The sequence below is a fragment of the Vulpes lagopus genome, chromosome 18, assembly GCF_018345385.1.
Source record: "Vulpes lagopus strain Blue_001 chromosome 18, ASM1834538v1, whole genome shotgun sequence".
Taxonomy (NCBI): domain Eukaryota; kingdom Metazoa; phylum Chordata; class Mammalia; order Carnivora; family Canidae; genus Vulpes; species Vulpes lagopus.
Window position 1 is genome coordinate 28403019 of NC_054841.1, and position 10344 is coordinate 28413362.

A 10344-nucleotide genomic window follows, 5' to 3' on the forward strand; every position below is an offset into this window, starting at 1 on the left:
CCTGGGTCATCTGCCCTTTGCACTGGGCCCCTCCCTCCATCTTGAGGTCTTCAGGGTGATCCTCCACTTGGGAGCCCCAGGCCAAGAAGAATCTGTGGTTGGTGGCTGTGTCCCAAACTCCTGAGCCCAGGACACTTGGGAGTGGCTGACTTGTGGCCTCATTCTGTACCACTCTCCACCAAGAGCTGCTCAGCTGGAGGAAGAAATAGGTTTGACAGGGCCTAAAGAACTTCGGATAAAATGAAGTCTGGGGGATCCCTGGGTGGCGCAGCGGTTTGGCGCCTGCCTTTGGCCCGGGGCGCGATCCAGAAGACCCGGGATCGAATCCCACATCAGGCTCCCAGTGCATGGAGCCTGCTTCTCCCTCCGCCTGTGTCTCTGCCTCTCTCTCTCTCTCTCTCTCTCTATGACTATCATAAATAAATAAAAATTTAAAAAAAATGAAGTCTGGTCCAGAAATGGCTCCCTATTCCAACCCTTTATTGATGGAACTGGTAAAATTTCACCCCAATGTACAGTACAGTGTGGACCGCGGAAATTATATGTGCTTGAGGCACCTGGCTGGCTCATCGGTAGAGCAGGGGCTCTTGATCTTGGATGTTACGGGTTTGGACCCCAAGTTTGGTGTAGAGATTACTTAAAAATAAATAAAATCTTTTTTAAATAAAGAAGTTGTATGTGTTGCCTCCAACAAAAAGCATCATTTCCTCCATTCTTTCAGGAGAGGAAGTGGTTTCTATGTCCCAGAAATCACGCTCTCAGGCATTTATCTGAGAGATATGAAGACCATGGCTTCACACAGTCTCTGCATAAATGTTTAGAGCAGCTTTCTTTGTAATGGAAAATACCGGAAACATGCAAAATATCTAATGATAAGTCAACGACTAAACCAACTGTGGAGCATTCCTACCAGAAAATATTACTCAGCAATAAAAAGCAATAATGTATTTACATGTGCACAGTTTATAAGTTTCCAAAGGCATTATGTTGCATGAACAAAATCAGTCTCATAATGTCACATACTGTGTGGCTCCACTGACACAATATTCTTGACATTATACAGAAAAGATTGGCATGTGCCAGGAGTTTGATGTGATGGGGCTGACTGTCCCTAAGAAAAGGTAGCACAAGGGTAACCTCTGCGGTCATAGAATTGTTCTGTACCCCGAATATGGTGGTGGTTATACAAAGTACACATGAGCAGATGGACACAAACAAAAGCTGGGCATGTTACAAGATCAAGCTATAAAACACAATGTTATTATAATGTGGACACTGACTATGATGTTATCCAAAATTAAAACATTATGTTGATGGGGTAGAGATGTGCACATGTGGTGTGAGGTTAATAGTAACAGAGCATTGTATCCCCATCATCTAGAGTGAGAAGTCATTGAACATTTCCTATGGGTGAGATCAAGAAGTGACAGTATAAGATGCTATATGAAATCTGGCTGTAACATCTAGAAGAATCAGTTAAAAATAATCAATTGAAAGAGGGGAAATTGTTGCCCCTGAGAGGTGGCAAATACTGGGAGGTAGGGAGACTCCAGTTTCATGTGTAGAATGTATGGAACTATTGGCTTCTTAAACCTTGTGCATATGTAAGTTTAATGATGGTAAAAACGAATCTAGGTGAATTGACTGATGTTATGAGAGTTACACGTAAGAGAATGTCCATACTATGAGCACTAGTATGAATGTGATAAGCTTGCTGGATATAATATCTATGTTAAAAACTCATTTATGTTCATATACAGCAGTCCCAAACCCACTGCAAACATTATAATAATTTTTAAAGTTTTCATAAACTATAAAATATTAAAGATAGCTCTAAGTAAGTATACATAAGACCATCACAGGACTAAAAATCCCTGTAAACTGGTGAATTGAAAGTCATCAAAGAGAAACCTAAATTGCTCACATGAATATACAAAGTCAATGCAATTGAATCATAATTGTAAAAGTGATATTTATTTAAGTATTTTAAAGATTTTATTTATTTATTCACGAGGCACACACACACAGAGGCAGAGACATAGGCAGAGGAAGAAGAAGCAGGCTCCCTGTGGGGAACCTGATGCGGAACTCGATCCCAGGACCCTGGGATCATGACCTAAGCGGAAAGCAGACACTCAATTGCTGAGCTACCCAGGTGCTCCACAGAAGTGTTTTTTTTTTTGTTTTTTGTTTTTGTGGGTTTTTTTTTAAAGATTTTATTTATTTATTCATGAGAGAGAGAGATAGAGAGAGAGGCAGAGACACAGGCAGAGGGAGAAGCAGGCTCCACGCAGGGAGCCTGACGTGGGACCTGATCTGGGGTCTCCAGGATCAGACCCTGGGCCAAAGGCGGCGCTAAACCGCTGAGCCACCCGGGCTACCCCACAAAACGGTTTTTAATGAAAGTTGATACATCTGGGCTGAGGAGATGCCATGGCAGTTCTGAGCAACAGGGCGAGGTGGGAAAGTTTGCCCAAAAGAGGTATTGAAACTTATTATAAAGCTGTTCTAATTAAGACAGAGCAGTTAAAAAAATACATTTTACATCAGCGAAACTCTCATTACTTCTCATATATGTTCTTTGGTGGAGCATCTGGTCAAATCTTTTCTGTGCATAAAAAATGTGATTGTTATATATGGCATTTAAGAAACAAAACACATGGACATAGGGGAAGGGAAGGAGAAAAATAAAATAAGATGAAAACAGAGAAGGAGGCAAGCCATAAGAGACTCTTAACTCTAGGAAACAAACTAAGTTGCTGGAGGGGAGGTGGATGGGGGGATGGGATAACTGGGTGATGAGCATTAAGGAGGGCACGTGAAGTAATGAGCACTGGGTGTTGTATGCAACTGATGAATCACTAAATTCTATGTCTGAAACAAAATACAGTATCTGTTAACAAAAAATTAATAATAAAAATTTAAAAAAATAAAGTCTCTGGGAACCAAAGACTATAAAGATTTAGTTTTGTTTTTTTCCTTTTTTTTTTTTTATTGGAGTTCAATTTGCCAACATATAGCATAACACCCAGCACTCATCCCATCAGGTGCCCCCCTCAGTGCCCGTCACCCAGTCACCCCCACCCCCCGCCCACCTCCCCTTCCACCACCCCTAGTTCGTTTCCCACAGTTAGGAGTCTCTCATGTTCTGTCTCCCTCTCTGATATTTCTCACTCATTTTATCTCCTTTCCCTTTTATTCCCTTTCACTATTTTTAAAATTCCCCATATAAATGAGACCGTATAATGTTTGTCCTCCAATTGACTTACTTCACTCAGCATAATACCCTCCAGTTCCATCCACATCGAAGCAAATGGTGGGTATTTCTCATTTCTAATGGCTGAGGAATATTCCATTGTATACATAGACCACATCTTCTTTATCCATTCATCTTTCGATGGACGCCGAGGCTCCTTCCACAGTTTGGCTACTGTGGACATTGCTGCTATAAGCATCGGGGTGCAGGTGTCCCGGCATTTCACTGCATCTGTATCTTTGGGGTAAATCCTATGATTTCTTTTAGAAGCTTTATAGCTTTAGGTTTTGAATTTAGGTCTATGATCCATCTCATATTTGTTCTTAGTATTTTGCTATAAAATGTGTAGTAATATTGCTATAAGGTAGCTTGATTTTAAAACAATATTAAATTTTGTGTATGTTATAAGGAAACAGTCAAGATTATTCTTCTGCTTTTGCTTCTGCTTCTTCTTCTTTACACATGAGTATCTAATTGTTTCAACACGATTTGTTGAGAAGACAATCCTTTCCACACTGAATTTCTCTGGCAACTTTTTCAAAAATCACTTAGCCAAGTACATATTATGTATGGATCTATTTCTCTTTTTTTTTATGCCAGGGCAAATTTTATTTTTAAAATATTTTTTTAAATTTTATTATTAGAGCCGATATGCAGTACTATAATAGTTTTAGGTCCACAGCATAGTAATTCAAGAATTCTATGCATTATGCAATGGTCACAGCATAGTAAGAGTAGTTACCAGCTATCACCATACAACATTATTCCAATATTGTTGACTGTATTCCCCTGTGCTATACTTTCATCCCCATGACTTATATAGGATAGGGTAGTTTTGACAGAGACAGACAAGCAGCTCGATGGCAATAAGATCTCATAAAAAGAACCATACATTTATGGAGTGGTTTGCTAAAAGGCAAAGGCGGCTGTGCTTATCAGTGAGTGCTAGATAATTTATCCCAAAGGGAGAAAATAAGAAGATCCCTACCAATTATAACACACACACACACACACACACACACACACACACACACACACACAGACACACATTAGGGGAAAAAAGCTAGGTCAAAGACATATGGAAAGAGCAAAACTTCATCAAAAATTAAAAGCGCTTTTTTTTTTTTTTTTTTTTTTTTAGTATTACAAACGCTCCCAAACAATACTAACACTCCTGCTCCATGGACAACAGCAGAGGAACTAGAGGGACTCTACCATATGTGCCCAAGGAAACAGACAGAAAAATGCTCATTGCAAAGTTGTATTACCCAAACACCAAATAGAGCTTTCATACCATCCTGAGAAGAATCCCTAAGTTATAGCATATGCTTATATAGAGAATTATAGAGTCATGGAAAATTAATAAAATGGAACTCTGCATATCAGCATGAACAAATCCCATGCACTGTGTTGAGCATAAAAATAAAAGTTCCAGAATGTTGTATACAGTATAACAGCATTTATATAAAAAAATATGAATTGGTTAGAGATTTCTAATATGTTGTAAAATTATAAAATCAACTTTGAGAATGATAAACTCTGAACTCAGGACAGTGTTTTTAAAAGAAACAGAAGACCATAATGGCAAAATGTTGGTATTTTGCAAGATAGGATGGTAGGACCAAGGATTTTTAAAAATATATTTCTTGAATATTTCAGAACCAAGAAATGCTTATTTCATGTAGTGATTTCAAAATATGTAGATGTCAAAATAAAATCATACTGGGGGAAGCTCTGTATAAAAGTAAAATGTGCTCATCCAGATTATGGAAGCAGGCCAAGTATTCATCAATAGATGAATGGATAAAGAAGATGTGTGTATATATATGAATATATTCAGTCATAAAAGAAACGAAATCTTGCCATTTGCAACAACAATGGATGGAGCTAGAGAGCACACAACAAAATAAGTCACTCAGAGAAGGATAAATACCATCTGATTTCACTTATATGTGGAATTGAAGAAACAAAACAAATGAAGGAAAAAGGAAGAGTCAAATAAAAAAAAGAGACTCAACTATAGAGAACAAACCGATGGTCACCAGAGGAGAGGTGGGTGCAGGGGTGGATGATTGGTGAAAGGATTAAGAGTACATTTGTCAGGTTGAGCACTGACTAATGTATAGAATTGTTATATTCGGGATGCCTGGTGGCTCAGTGGTTGAGCGTGACCTTCAGCTCAGGTCGTGATCCTGGGGTCCTGGGATTGAGTCCCATATTGGGCTCCCTGCATGGAGCCTGCTTCTCCCTCTGCCTATGTCTCTCATGAATGAATAAATAAAATATTTTTAGAAAAGAATTGTTATATTCTATATTGTACACCTGAACGAATATAACACTCTATGTTAAGTATACTGGAATAACATTTAAAAATAAAAATAAAATAAAGATAAAAAGTGCTCTGAAAATTAAGGGTTGTTCTTGATCAGGAGCAGAATGGAAATCTTGTTTTCTTGACCCACTTGATTCTCTTTTGGGCAGAGGCAGGGCCATTTTGAAACTCAATGCATCAGGGTACAAACATTCCCAGGTCCCTCAGACCAAAGTCCGTTCCTTGACTCAGCTCTGGAGCTCAGAAAGAAGGAACATCACTGGGTATGAGGAAGGGAGCATGTTCAAAGTAGAAGTGAGGGCAGCAGCTTTTCCCCCAATGTGAGCCTCTTGGACAGGGCGGGAGGCAATATATTGTAGAGCATACAAGAGCAATTGGGAAAAAATTCATTCATTCATTTATTCTTGTATTAATTCCCCAAATACTTATTGAGCACCTACTCTGTGGCAAGCACTCTATGTGCCTGGATTTATGGTGTTGATCAGAAAAAAGTCCCCTACTCACTACACTCCAACCCCTTTGCCTGAGTTTTGAACTTTTCCACACTCATGTTCCTCTTTGCCACTATTTAGAGCCTTCCAGTCTCTTGATGGGCTCCATTAGTAGAGTTTAGCATTACTTTCCTTATTCATTCCAAAAATAAATTCTATGAAATTTGACATATATAGCAGTATATGGGGGCACCCTTTGGAAATTGGAACTCAAAGCTTTGACCTTCATCCTATCTCCACACCTTGGACCCACACCCAGGATTCCAAGGGACTTCATTCAAAAACCTTCAAACCCCAGGGCACTGTAGGATGCATGAGAACTGGAAGCCTCTGAGATTTCCAACAGACATTTAAAGAAAACAAGAATGTTTCCAACCTTACCTTGAGGCTAGATCCCCCTGGTATGTGCTGTGTGAAATAGCGGGCTCACTTTGGACTCCTCTGGTCAGCCCATGATGGTGACCATGACCTCTCTTCCTATATAGACCTGCCTCAAACTCACCTGTTATAGAGTCTGCCACCTGTAGATGTAGATGACTATGAAAGTTGAAGCACCTTGAAGCCCAGAAGGAAAGCCACGAACATAAGGACAGGCATCTCTGGACCTGAGTACCAATAGGCAGAATAGGGCAGCAAATGGCTCTCTGTGAGTTTAATACCTCACTCTACCTAGGATATAAGGGTGACACAGTAGCTCAAAGCAATGGAGATGAGCTTACCTGGGCTTCCAATGGGCTTGTATGTGCCATGGGGTGTGTGGACTGTGAGGTTGGCCTGGATGGGAGAGTGTACCTCACGTTGCACCTTACTGTGAGCACTCTTTCGGACTCCTGTGCCGACACATTCACCAAATGTAAGCTTTTCTTTTCTTTTCTTTTTTTTTAATGTAACCTTTTCTAATGGTGTAGTTCCCATTGCTATTCTGCTTGGATGTGAGTTGCTCAGCTCCCTTGAAGATATGACAGTTTTCTATCCAGGTGAGATGCACACTCTGTGGTTAGAATTTCTGCATGTAGCTTATAATAGACACCAAGTCTGAAGACAATGGAGACTGGGACACTGTCACTGTAGGGGAAACTGACACTGTCCAGGAAAGTAATCAGTTACTATAGGAAATTCGCTGTGAGAGCCTGGGGGTTCCTTGAAGATGGGTCATCTGCCCAGGGCCAACCCCAGGGGAGGACACAGGTATCTATTAACAGAGGTATGCATAAATCAATGCATGGCTGAATGAGAGTGTACATTTTGAATGTATGCTTGATGCAAGGGGGAATGGAGGAATGCATGGATGAAAGAATGATGAGATTGAGGAAAGCCATCAAAATCTCTCTCTCTTTCTCTCTGTTTTTTTTTTTTTCCACTTTGGCTATGAAAGATGCAAAGATGAGCGTTACATTCCATTTAAGAACCTACAAGTCAGTTTCCTTACTCTGTGACTTGATAATTCTAAGATTTGAATATTCACAGACTCTACACAGTTATGAGTCCAAGATACTGAGATTTTACATAAGAAGGAACTAGGGTTTGGGGAAGTTCAGTAACTTGCCCAAGGTCACAAGGGGCAAAGCTGAGATTATGTCAGACGCAGCATGTTTACCATCATACTGGGCTTACAACTTTAAGACTATATGTTTGTGATTCCTGGCTTCTGAAATTATGATCTAACGACTTCTAGAATTCTTTTCAACTGATTTCAGCTATGCAGTAGAATGTATTCATAATGAGGAAAATCTGGAAGATGTTTATATATGATAAAATGTTATGTATTTCAGTAGAATTCATACGAACACACAGCATGGTATAGTCTAACACTAAACCAAGGGCAGGGAGATCCAGGTTGTGGTACCTACAATGAAACCACAGACAAATGCAAGAGAATGGCAGGTAAGCCACCTATACTATATTTTTCAGCTTGAGGGAAATATGTAAATTTTCCATGGCCAGTTGGATGGCGTGGAATGTGGTTGGATTTGAAGAAAACATTACTGAAGAAGGCTGGTTTTCCCAGCAGAACAGATGGATACACTGATCTCATTGTATTTATTTATTTTTTTAAATTAATTTTTATTGGTGTTCAATTTACCAACATACAGAAAAACACCCAGTGCTCATCCCATCGAGTGTCCACCTCAGTGCCCGTCACCCATTCCCCTCCAACACCCGCCCTCCTCCCCTTCCACCACCCCTAGTTCGTTTCCCTGAGTTAGGAGTCTTTATGTTCTGTCTCCCTTCCTGATATTTCCCAACATTTCTTTTCCCTTCCTTTATATTCCCTTTCACTATTATTCATATTCCCCAAATGAATGAGAACATACACTGTTTGTCCTTCTCCGATTGACTTATTTCACTCAGCATAATACCCTCCAGTTCCATCCACGTTGAAGCAAATGGTGGGTATTTGTCGTTTCTAATTGCTGAGTAATATTCCATTGTATACATAAACCACATCTTCTTTATCCATTCATCTTTCGATGGACACCGAGGCTCCTTCCACAGTTTGGCTATTGTGGCCATTGCTGATAGAAACATCGGGGTGCAGGTGTCCCGACGTTTCATTGCATCTGAATCTTTGGGGTAAATCCCCAACAGTGCAATTGCTGGGTCGTAGGGCAGATCTATTTTTAACTCTTTGAGGAACCTCCACACAGTTTTCCAGACTGGCTGCACCAGTTCACATTCCCACCAACAGTGTAAGAGGCTTCCCTTTTCTCCGCATCCTCTCCAACATTTGTTGTTTCCTGCCTTGTTAATTTTCCCCATTCTCACTGGTGTGAGGTGGTATCTCATTGTGGTTTTGATTTGTATTTCCCTGATGGCAAGTGATGCAGAGCATTTTCTCATGTGCATGTTGGCCATGTCCATGTCTTCCTCTGTGAGATTTCTCTTCATTTCTTTTGTCCATTTCATGATTGGATTGTTTGTTTCTTTGGTGTTGAGTTTAATAAGTTCCTTATAGATTTTGGAAACTAGCCCTTTATCTGATATGTCATTGCAAATATCTTCTCCCATTCTGTAGGTTGTCTTTTAGTTTTGTTGACTGTATCCTTTGCTGTGCAAAAGCTTCTTATCTTGATGAAGTCCCAATAGTTCATTTTTGCTTTTGTTTCTTTTGCCTTTGTGGATGTATCTTGCAAGAAGTTACTGTAGCCAAGTTCAAAAAGGGTGTTGCCTGTGTTCTCCTCTAGGATTTTGATGGAATCTTGTCTCACATTTAGATCTCTCATCCATTTTGAGTTTATCTTTGTGTATGGTGAAAGAGAGTGGTCTAGTTTCATTCTTCTGCATGTGGATGTCCAATTTTCCCGCACCATTTATTGAAGAGACTGTCTTTCTTCCAACGGATAGTCTTTCCTCCTTTTTTTTTTTTTAAATTTTTATTTATTTATGATAGTCACAGAGAGATAGAGAGAGAGGCAGAGACACAGGCAGAGGGAGAAGCAGGCTCCATGCCCCGGGAGCCCGACGTGGGATTCGATCCCGGGTCTCCAGGATCGCGCCCTGGGCCAAAGGCAGGCGCCAAACCGCTGCGCCACCCAGGGATCCCAGTCTTTCCTCCTTTATCGAATATTAGATGACCGTACATTTCAGGGTCCACTTCTGGGTTCTCTATTCTGTTCCATTGATCTATGTGTCTGTTTTTGTGCCAGTACCACACTGTCTTGATGACCACAGCTTTGTAGTACAACCTGAAATCTGGCATTGTGATGCCCCCAGCTATGGTTTTCTTTTTTAAAATTCCCCTAGCTATTCGGGGTCTTTTCTGATTCCACACAAATCTTAAAATAATTTGTTCTAACTCTCTGAAGAAAGTCCATGGTATTTTGATAGGGATTGCATTAAACGTATAAATTGCCCTGGGTAACATTGACATTTTTACAATATTAATTCTGCCAATCCATGAGCATGGAATATTTTTCCATCTCTTTGTGTCTTCCTCAATTTCTTTCAGAAGTGTTCTATAGTTTTTAGGGTATAGATCTTTTACCTCTTTGGTTAGGTTTATTCCTAGGTATCTTATGCTTTTGGGTGCAATTGTAAATGGGATTGACTCCTTGATTTCTCTTTCTTCAATCTCATTGTTAGTGAATAGAAATGCCATTGATTTCTGGGCATTTATTTTGTATCCTGCCACACTACCAAATTGCTGTATGAGTTCTAGCAATCTTGGGGTGGAGGCTTTTGGGTTTTCTATGTAGAATATCATGTCATCGGCGAAGAGGGAGAGTTTGACTTCTTCTTTGCCAATTTGAATGCCTTTAATGTCT